Here is a 10103-nt window from a genome sequence, read left to right on the forward strand (position 1 = left end):
TCCATTGTGCATCCCAAGACTTGAACCATAATATCACAGTTACACAACACGCCACCTTGCCACTCCATCATAGGCTCTTTCTGTGTCATATTTTATCCTCAATTAAATATAAGGTCTATAGGCCAAAGTCCAGGTTCCTTCAAAAGAAAAACCAAAATAAATTGCAAGAGCCAAGACTAAAACCCATGCTCCCTTACAACCTTAATGACGCCACAACCACTAGGCCACATGCTTCCTTGTGACATTTATTTACATCAATAATTTAAAAGGCCTTCATTCAAGCACCCAGAGTTTTATTCATTTATTACCAAAATTTTTGCTAAAGCCCAAGTTTGAACCCAAGATTTCTCCAACACTTCTCAGGGCCATTAACCACCAAAGCAGACATTTAATTGTGTCATTTCCTTGCACAATTAAATGCTTATATACAACCTCCTTACGAACCCATACTCAAGGCCCAATACTTCTAGGCCCAAATTTAGGGCTTTACATAAAGTGTGCAGGTTTCATTAAATGACCGACAATTACCCAGAAAACATCTTTCTTTTTCGGTGATAACGGTAGTCCTATTACAAAGTCCATGGTAACTCTTTCCCATTTCCATTTCGGTATTGTAATTGGCTGCAATAATCCTGAAGGTACTTGCTGTTTAGCCTTCACTTATTAGCGTTTCAAACACTTCGATACAAATTCAGAAATATCTCGTTTCATTCCCGGCCACCAATATATCTTTTTCGGATTGCCATACATCTTATTACTACCAGGATGGATAGACATGTTACCATTATGAGCTTCAATCAAAATCTCCTTTACTAGTTATGAACTTTTTGGTACACGTACTCTGCCTCTGAATAATAAACAACCATCGGTCACGACCTGGAATTCTGAGTCAGAAGTCAATTCACTTTGTATTTGTTTTGCTTGCAACTTACTATCATTTTTTTGAGCTTCAGAGATGTAAGACCCCTTACTCGTATCCAACACTGGAACACATACACATTCAAACAAAAGCAGAGTCATAAAATTTTTATTTAAATCAAATTCATCCATACATGTGCAAAACATCCCTTATATGGGCTAGAGGCCCAGAACATACATTGAGGGTGGTTCGGGATTAAACCGAAAACTTTTCAAACTTTTACGACACTTAGAAAATTTTCATGTTTTGGAGAGTCACACACTTGTGTGGGTAGGCCATGTGGGTCACACACGCCCGTGTGGCTTGGGACACGCCTGAGTCCTCAGCCCGTGTAACTCTATGATGATGACGTTATCAACAAAATAGGGTCATACGGCCAAGGTACACGCCTGTGTCCTTAGGCCATGTGGCAAATTAAATTCCAAAATCAGGTGCAGACTTCACATAGCCTGGGCATATGCCTAGGTTCTTAGGCCATGTTACTCACACGGCTGAGACACACGTCCGTGTCTCTACCCGTGAGTTTACTACTAGGCATTCTGTTTTGCATTAATTAGGGTGTAGGGGACACACGGCTGGACCACACGTCCATGGGGCAAGCCGTGTGTCACACATAGTCTAGACACACGCCCGTGTGTCCACCTGTATGGACAGCTTTAAGGCTGTTTTCCAAGCCAATTGCCACTCTTATTAATACAAACACATATATGGCTTCAACAATACCATAACACTCATAAACATAGCTTATACATGACAACTTCCCCTCACATTATACTTGTTTAAGACTCCCTACTATGACAAATCGATCTTACTAACACGCACATACGAATAAGAATATTTCTTAGGTTTACATGCGTGCATTTTCATACCATCTTATACACACACATGACATTCATCAACATTCAATCATCAATAACCATAGGCCATATCATAAAAGAATTGGCACATACATACATAGATGAATAGATTTACAACTCAATTATCATTAAGAGCCATATCTCATGGCCATACACAAAATGAATCAACCATCATTATAAGCCAACACATTTGATTAGACGAACATGACATATAACAAAAAGACCAAGTCTCTATACATGCCACACTGAAAATGTTAAGACTAACTATACCCAAAAGGTCCAATTGATAGTGTGAACGAGCCTCCGACGTCCTTTGATTCTCGAGCTAGCTTGGCGATACTATAAGAAAATGGAAAAGAGAGGGAGTAAGCATAAAGCTTAGTAAGCTTGAATGAAATTAATAAGCAATAAAAGTATGCAGTTTCATACACATACATAACAACACCTAAGTCATCTCATTTTCAATAATCATTAGACTCATATTCTCTCATTTAATTTACATAATGTTTAATGAAACTCAAGATCATAATTCCTTCATTCTCATCTTACCGAAGTCCTATCATTTCGTAATCTCAATAACTACAAGCTTGGCGTACAAGCCTGTACCCTTTCAACATGGTCATACCTCATCATTTCCTTGACAAATCCTTGGGCTAGCCGTTGAACCATTTTGGAATACTAAAGGATACTCGAGAAACCTCATTCACATAGTAAGATCCCAATGCCATATCCCAGATATGGTTTACATAGGATCACAGCTCGATGCCAATGCCATGTCCCGGACATGGTCTTACATGGGATCTCATATCAATGTCATATCCCAGATATTGTCTTAGACGGGATCCCATCAACCCATATGTCATGATAATTGTACCCAAAGTATTCTTAAGGTTCAACCGGCTTTCATCACCTCAATTCTTTGTGGAACAACATCAATAATATTCACAAGGACAAATATACAATTCATGCAACATTAATTGCCAAATACATAATAAAATATTATATCAATTACACACAAACTTACCTCGGTACAAAAAATATGGACAATCAATTCAATTTAGTCCAAGATTTTGCTCTTTCCTCGGTCTAGGCCCGGACTTCAAATTTCACTTATTTAGTTACCACCTTATTCAAAACAGTCCATAAAACATATTTAGGAAAAATTATAGTTTTTCCCCTAAAATTTCACATTATTATAATTTAGCCCCTAGGCTCGTAAAATGAAATGTGTCCATTTCATGGTTACCCAAGCCTAGCCAATTCATATTCCCTCTTATAACAACCTACATTTTTAATCGAATCACATTTTTAACACATATTTTTACATGTTTTACAAACAAGTCATTTTAGGTGTTTTCATGAAAAATCACTTAACAAAAGTTGTTTATTTAACAACCAAGATTCATTTTATTCCATAAAAAATTCAGCAGACAACATTAATGCTCTCATAGAAAAACCCTAGACTTTCAACCATAGTGCAAAATACTCCCCTCAATAGCTAGATTAAGCTATAAGGGTTCCAAAAATACAAAAATCAATAACAATGACCATCAAAATGACTTACTAGTAAGGGTTGTAAGTTGGTGAAAATTTCAATCTTCCATAGAGGTTTCTTATTCAATTTTTCTGTAGAGAATGGAAAAAAGATGGGTGACAAAGATGGCCACTTGTTTTATTAGATTGGTATTTGCTTTTGTCATCAAATACCAACCCATACCAATTTTGACTTTTTGACTTTTCATTTATTACATTTCATGTACTGACATATACACACGTAATGGGAAAATTACTCTTTAAGGACCTCAACTTTTAACTTCTATAGCTAATTAACACCTTTAGCTAATAGAACAAAACTTTTATACTTTATGCAATTTAGTTCTTTTCACAAATTAAGCTTTCAAACGGTAAAATTATCTCACAAAACTTTCACACATACATATTCACATGCTATGAACACTAAAAATAATATTAAAATAATTTTACAACCCTGGAATTGTGGTCCCAAAACCACTGTTCTGACTAAGCTCAAAATCGGGATGTTATAACTCTCCCCTTTAGGGATTTTCGTCCCTGTAAATCTTACCGGTAAAAAGAGTTGGGTATTGGCTTCTCATTGTTTCCTCGGGTTCCCATGTGGGTCATTGCCATAACACTTTTACAAGAGCAATACTTTTATTTCATAATTGCTTGACCTCCCGAGCTAAGATTTTAACTGATTCCTCACCATAAGTCATATTCGATCGTATCTCCACTTCTATAGGTGAAATCACGTGTGAAGGGTCAGAACGATATCCGCGCAACATAGACACACATTGTGAATCTTTTCCAACTCGGGTGGTAAGGCTAACCAATAAGCTACCGGTCCTATTCTCTCAGTCACCTCAAATGATCCGATAAAACGCAGACTTAACTTACCTTTCTGACCAAACCTGAGAACTTTCTTCCATGGGGACACCTTTAGAAATACCTTATCACCGACTTGAAACTAAATTTCCTTTCATTTTAATTCCACGTAGGATTTCTACCTATCCGAAGCTGCTTTCAAACAATCTTGAATCACCTTCAATTTCTCTTCGGTTTGTGACTAAGTTGACCCCGTAAATCTGATTCTCTCAAAGTTCAGTCCAAGATAATGATGTTCGGCACTTACGCCCATACAATGCCTCATAAGGCGCCATTTTCAAGCTCAACTAAAAACTGTTATTATAGGCAAATTCCACCAACGACAAGTACTTTTCCCAACTGCCCTAAAATTTAAGAATGCAACACCAGAGCATGTCTTCTAGTATCTGTATTACTCTCTCTGACTGACCATCAGTTTGAGGGTGGAAAGCGATACTAAAATTCAACTTTGTTCTTAAAGCTTCTTGGAGCTTTTTACATAACCGTGAGGTGAATCTCGGGTCCCTATCCGAGATAATCGACAAGGGTACTCCATGAAGCCTCACAATTTCAGAAACATACAACTCAACTAGTTTATCAAGTGAATAGTAGTTGCGTACTGAAATAAAGTGAGCCGATTTCTTCAATCGATCAACTACAACCGAAACGACATCTTTCTTTCTCAGTGATAATGGTAATCCCGTTACGAAATCCATAGTAATCCGGTCCCATTTCAACTCGAGAATTGTCATACGCTGAAGTAAACTTGAAGGTACTTGGTGCTCGGCTTTCACTTGCTGACATATCTAACATCTCGATACAAACTCTGAAATGTCTCTTTTCATGCCCGGCCAGCAATACAATCTCTTCAAGTCATTATACATCTTGGTACTACCCAAGTGGATTGACATACAACTACTATGTGCTTCGTGAAGAATTTTACCAATAAGTTCGTCATCTCTAGGTACACAGACCCTATCCTGAAACATCAAACAACTATCAGACCCAATCCAAAAATCTAATTCAACACTTGACTCACATTGAGCTCTCTTGGTTTGCAATTCACTATCACCTTTCTGAACTTCATAGATCTCTTGGAGAAACGTCGGTCTAGCTCTCAACTTTGCTAGTACTGAACCATCATTAGACACAGTCAACTGAGTATTCATAGCTCTCAAGGAAAATGAGGATTTTCTACTCAGGGCATCAGCAACCACATTCGCCTTACCCGGGTGATAGTCAATCACCAACTCATAATCTTTTATCAACTCTAACCACCTCCGTTGCCGTAAATTAAAATCTTTTTGGGTCATCAAGTACTTTAGACTCTTGTGATCGGTGAATACCCAACACTTTTCACCATACAAATGATGTCTCCAAATTATTAACACAAACACGATGGAGCTAGCTCCAAATCATGTGTCGGATAATTTTTCTCATGTAGTTTCAACTGCCTCGAGGCATAAGCCATTACCTTGCCTTCTTGCATTAACACTCATCTGAGACCCTTCAACAACATGTCACTATAAATTACAAATTCCTTGCCCGGTTCAGGTTGTACTAAAACTGGGACCTCGGTCAACAATGACTTTAATTTCTCAAAACTTTGTTGGCACTTTTCTGACCATTTGAATTTGACATCCTTTTGGAGTAACCTCGTCATCAGAGTAGCAATCATGGAAAAACCCTTAACAAACCTTCGGTAATATCCGACCAATCCTAAAAAGCTTCTAACCTCGGATACATTTGATAAACCGTAATTTATACATATTTCTATCCCATTGGTGAACTCGATGCTCCTAATGCCTTAATTTCATGTTTTATACTTAGAGAGCATAGGACAGTGAAAGGAATGAGAAACGGGCCAAAAACGAAGAAAATGGGCCAACATACGAAATCAACACGGCCTGGACCTCCTCACAAGGGTAGACCACACGATCGTGTCAATTTGGCAGAATCAGAGCACGACTCACACAGGTGGACCACACGCCCGTGCCTATTTAACAGGCTTGACCACGGCCTGAAGTAATTGCACACGGGCATGTCCCTGCCGAGCCCAAGTTTATTCTAATTTGAAAAAGGAAAATTTTGAAGGTTCTTAGGCATTCCAAATCCTATAAATACACCCTAGAGGAGGAGGAAAAAGGACACACGGAGAGGGAAGTAGGGAACTGCTCAAGGAAAGTCGATTGATCCATCTCAGAAGCCGGATTCATCATCAAGTCTGAAGATCTTCCCTCAATTTCCTTTCAGGAGTTTTGGGTTTTTCTTTATGTTTTGTATTCACTATTCTTATGAGATGTTTACCTTTTTAGTTATGAACTAAAACCCCTAAATACTTAAGGGGAATGAAACCTAAAACAGATCTTGTTATTATTATCTGAATTGTATGATAAATATTTGACTTGTTCTTAATTATGTGTTCTTAATTCTTGTTTTGATATTCTAGGATATTGATTCAAGTTAAGCTTTTATTCAGAGGAGGAATAAACATTGTCTAAGAGTAAATTTTTCATAATTAAGCGGAGTTGGTTGCGCGCCTAGAGATAGGGTGACAAGATTTTGCCGGATCAGGGTGAAATCGAATAAGAGGATCCATAGATCGAGTTAATGCAAACCTAGGGAGTTAATTAGAAAGAGATTTCAATTATTCAACCTAGGGTTAGACGTTGTTAGTCTCGAGAGAGATAATAATATAACTTAGGGATTTCTATAGATCAAGTCAAATGAATAAATCGTCCGATTTAGAGTCAAATAACAAGTGAAGTCTAGGTGGATTTTTCCTTAGGTATTGTCTCAATCAATCGAGTTTTCCAAAAGTAATTCCCCAATTTTATTTTCTGAGAATTCTTAGTTTAGTTAATTAGCTAGTTAAAACAAACCCCATTATTCTTAGGCTAGATAATAAAAAGATAGTCATTACTAGTACTTTTAGTTCCTTTCAGTTCGACAATCCGGTCTTGCTAAATCTATACTACTGTTCGATAGGTACACTTGCCTTCATCGTGATAATAGTTAGTTTCAAGAACGATTGATTATAAATATTTAAAACCTATCATGAATATCACGTATCAAGTTTTTGGCACCGTTGCCAGGGAACTAAGATATTAGGAACACTCAATTTTTATTACTTTAGCCATTTACTTTTACTGCAATTTAAATTTTATTCTAATTTTTATTACTAATTCTTCTTTTTCCTTTTTTCTGGCAGGATCTTATAGTTTATGACTAGAAGAAACCCGTCAGGACCATTATTTTTTGATAGTGAGATCGATCGTACAGTTTGCAGAAACCAAAGAGAAATAAGGCGAAGCTTAAGATACACAGAGAACGAGCAAGAGGATGATACTTCAACCACAACCAAGGAGATGGCTGAAACCAAGAAAATCCGCTACCTCCTGCAATTGCTGTTAATCAAAATACTACTCCGCGCACTATGTATGATTATGCTAAACCTAATTTAACAGGAACTGAGTCAAGTATAGTTAGACTTGCTATTGCTGCAAATAATTTTGAACTGAAACCTAACATAATTCAAATGATACAGCAGTTTGTTTAGTTTGATGGTTTGCAGGACGAGGATCCCCAACGCTCACTTGGAAATTTTCTAGAATTTTACGATACATCTAATATCAATGGCGTTTCTGATGATGCCATTCGCCTTCAGTTGTTTCCCTTTTCGTTAAGGAATAAGGCTAAACAATGGTTGAACTCGTTACCACGAGGGTCAATCACTACTTGGGAACAAATGACCAAAAAATTTTTATTAAGATATTTTCCACTGGCTAAAACAGCCAAATCACGTAATGATATCTCTTCTTTTGTGCAGATGGATTTAAAAACACTCTACGATGCATGGGAGAGATATAAGGACTTTTTGCGAAGATGCTCTCACCATGGGTTACCGCTTTGGCTACAGGTTCAAACGTTCCATAATGGCCTGAATCCTTCGACTCGGCAGATGATTGATGCAGCCGCTGGAGGAACTATCAATAATAAGACACCTGAGGCGGCTTACAAATTTATTGAGAGATGTCACTGAATAACTATCAGTGGCAAGTTATGAGAACAAAGCCAACAAAAGCAACTAATGTTTTCAACCTCGACGCAGTTACTATGCTATCTAACCGAGTAGAACTCTTAAATAAAAAGATTGACAGTTTGTATGGTTCTACTCAGGTACATCTAGTGATGAAGTGCGATTCGAATGGAGGAGGAGCATGCATAGAATATCAACCCTTCAACCCTAGCATCGAGGAGGAAAAAGTCCAATATATGGGTAACAATAACTCTAGATCCCAAAATAACCCATATAGTAACACTTATAATGCAGGTTGGAGGAACCATCCCAATTTCTCGTGGGGCGATCAAGGAAATCAAAGGCCACAACCACCTCCAGGCTACCAACTACCACCCTACCAACAGGAAAAGAAGCCAAACCTTGAAGGGATGCTCTCAAAGTTTATATCGGTGTCAGAAACTCATTTTCAGAATACTGAGATAGCACTTAAGAATCAACAAGCATCGATCCAAGGGCTCGAAACTCAAATTGGATAGCTTGCCAAGTTGATTTTTGAATGACCACAAGGTAGCTTGCCAAGCAACACAGAATCTAACCCAAGGAAGCAACTCAACGCAATTACTAGTCAAGATGAGGAAAGGTTAGTCACACCTGAACTAGAACTAAGGCAAGAAACAGAGATAAGCAAAGGTAAAGGTGAGGCAGACCACAATGAGTAGAAACTAGTAAGTCCAGAATATAAGCCTCGTGTGCCATACCCTAATGCAACAAGGAAAGACCGCTCAGATGAACAATTTGGTAAATTCCTTAAACTCTTAAAAAATTACATATTAACTTACCGTTTATTGAAGCACTATCGCAGATGCAAACGCAATGAAATTTTTAAAGGAGCTTTTAGCAAATAAGTGAAAGTTGGACGAGGCTTCGCATGTGAAGCTAAATGCAGTTTTCTCAGCTATTCTACAAAATAAACTACCAAATAAACTAAAAGATCCAGGGAGTTTTATGATTCCTTACTTAATTGGTAGTTTAGATGTTAATAATGCACTAGCTAATTTAGGGGCTAGTATTAACGTCATGCCTTACAAAATGTTTAAACAAATAGGTCTTGGGAAACCCAAACAGACTAGGATAAGCATTCAATTAGCAGATAAAACTATAAGATTTCCTAGGGGTATTTTTGAAGATGTGCTAGTTAAAATCGATAAATTTATATTTCCCGTTGACTTCGTTGTTCTAGACATAGAGGAGGATAGCAACACTCCTTTGATTTTAGGAAGGCCCTTTTTAGCAACTGCTAGAATGATTATTGATGTTGGCATAGGTGAGCTCACACTTCATGTGGGAGATGAAACAATCACCCTTCAAGCTCGCAATTCCGGCAACACATCGAAAATTGAAGGTGATTGTCTAAACCATTCTACTAAAACTGACAATATGGTACAACCTACTTTGTAGGAAATGAGTTTGAAGGAAGTACATGAGCCATTTTCAAGCAATAGAGGACCTATTCATGAAGAACGAAAGCTACAAATCAAGGAGCTAGATGAATGGTGGACACATAAATCGAGAACACACGATAAACCAAAATACGCCAGAGTAAGCTCAATACCTTTCCAAATCAACTTAAGGTTGGAGATAAAGTTTTATTAGATGCCGCAGATCCTCACATTGTCACTGCTAAACCGATGAAGAAATTCCTCTTACGTACTTAGCATTGTTCCATTCGGTACAGTTGAGGTAAGTCATCCCAAGCTCGACACCTTTAAGGTAAACAATACTCGCCTAAAACCTTATTTTGATGAGATTCATAGTAGGAATAAGGAGTATAAACTCCTTGAACCACCATGACCAATCAATGGAGAGGTAAGTCGAGCTTAGACTATAAATAAGTGCTTCTCGGGAGGCAACTCGAGCACTAACA

At 37.7% G+C, this 10103-nt stretch overlaps 1 non-coding gene across 1 annotated transcript; it reads right to left on the minus strand.

Annotated features, from left to right (window-relative positions):
- Window positions 1-7955: 7955 nt before the first annotated feature.
- LOC121209119 (small nucleolar RNA R71) lies at window positions 7956-8061 on the minus strand. Its single transcript, XR_005904236.1, has one exon. It is a non-coding gene; the product is annotated as a small nucleolar RNA R71 (small nucleolar RNA).
- Between the last annotated feature and the right edge of the window lie 2042 nt (window positions 8062-10103).

This window comes from Gossypium hirsutum, chromosome A10 (genome assembly GCF_007990345.1).
Source record: "Gossypium hirsutum isolate 1008001.06 chromosome A10, Gossypium_hirsutum_v2.1, whole genome shotgun sequence".
Taxonomy (NCBI): Eukaryota; Viridiplantae; Streptophyta; class Magnoliopsida; order Malvales; family Malvaceae; genus Gossypium; species Gossypium hirsutum.